Here is a 1,968-nt window from a genome sequence, read left to right on the forward strand (position 1 = left end):
CAAGATATGAACGGAGAGCTGGCAGCATCTTTAACTATTAACAGGGGAGTCAGATAAAGGTACAACATTTCGCCTGCTACAATGTGATTAAAACAAGAAAGGAAACTGAAGCAGTACCTTTTATAGGAGGGCACTCTATAAGAACTATTGCAGCGGTGAACAACACAGTTGTAAAGCAGGTAATAGATGTTAATTATCTAGAATGTGATTCACGCACGAGATTGAAAAAGATGTAGGCAAGAAAGGAGAAAAATTTGGAAACATATGAAAAAAAAACACATGTACCTTAGAAACAACACAACAGTAATGGGTTTTATAAAGTGATGGCCGACCCCACATCATTCTGCAGAAGTGAATCCTGGGTCATTGCGAACGACAAGAAAGTACGACCGGACACCTAGAATGAGGTTTCTTAGATTGACGTAATCATATGTTACGTAGGAGAAAATATATTGAAGCTAACAGGAGACAATGGAGCTAAAATCCCGACATATCATAATACGGTAAGTCATGCTGTAAAACTGTTGCATGACTTTTCAGTTTATCACTACTTTAGTATAAACTGCATTCGCGACACATTTTTGCAGACAGGATTCAACTGTATTAGTGAATGTACCAACAAAAGTATATCGTTGAATGACTCATAGTTGAAGAGATATGAATTGATAAACGTTGAGATGATCGAAAATAAAACTGCAGGGCGAATTTTGCTTGAGATACAGGTGAAACATGTGTGTAAATACGTGTGAAATATGTTTAAATGTGACATGTGAGTATGCAGGCAAGTCACAAGTAAGAAAGTCTTCTTAATCTCCTGGATCAGTTTCAACCAATTTGTTACACGTATTAATTACTGATGCAAAAAGACGTGCAGAATTGAGAGAAAAAATACATGTATTGTTAATAGGTTTGATTCTTACTTTCGAAGCAACCTATGTACAAACACTCGAAATTACAATTTTGTGAATGGAAACATGGTCCAAGTACACTTTATTCTCTTTATTGTCATTGCGATCGGCTATTTTCAACCTTGGTTGTCTTCAAGCACTTATCATAAGCTTCCAGCTATATTTTACATCGTAATGCATAATTGGTATATGTATTGCTTTTGTGCCACGTAAGTAGACGTATTCCTGTCGTTTTGTACCAGCGATGTATTGGAATGTTAAGTGAAGCTAGGAGCTTGTGATAAGTGTTTGAAAATGACCCAAGGTTGAAATTGGCCGATCACACAGATAAAAAAAAGTCTATTTGGACAATGTTTTCATTCACAAAACACGATGAGGCTGTGAACCCCCACAAAACTGAAATTACAAAATTACGATATGTCGAAACGTGTGTTTACATTAAGTACGAGTGCAAAACATAATATATGTCTGTCTTATTTACTTCCATTTAGAAGTAAATTTAACATTATAAGCCTTGGTAAGTACCGTTTGAGATACGCAATGCACTTATGGTTTTCACTCGTACTTACTGTAAACATGTGTTTTGATGTATTGTAATTTTGAATGTTTTTACAGAGGCTGGTTCGAAAATGGTTATTAAGCCGAAACTGGCCACCTAATTAATAAACATCTTCTTTATTCGCAACTCTAGTTGCCTTTTTGTATCATAATTCAACAAGACTTGGTGCTGTATAACAACTAGCATATTGCAAATGTAACTATCAATACTTACTACCTGGAAAGAAATACTGTGGCCTCCAATCGGGATTCAGCTGATAACGTGTAGTGAGAAGGGGGAGGAGAAGGATATAGACAGTGACACTGGGAAGGAGGAGAAGGGTAGAGAGAGAGGGGAGAGGTGGGGAAGAACAGAGAAAAGAAGAGGAGGTAGACTTACAGAGGATGGAGATGAACAACAAGTGGGAGGAGGAGGAGGAATGGACGTATATGGGAGGAGGAGATGGACTTAGAGAGTGAGATGAAGAAGATGGAACGAGAGGATGGAGCAGATAGATAGAGG

Source organism: Schistocerca serialis, chromosome 2 (assembly GCF_023864345.2).
Source record: "Schistocerca serialis cubense isolate TAMUIC-IGC-003099 chromosome 2, iqSchSeri2.2, whole genome shotgun sequence".
In the NCBI taxonomy this organism is placed as follows: Eukaryota; Metazoa; Arthropoda; class Insecta; order Orthoptera; family Acrididae; genus Schistocerca; species Schistocerca serialis.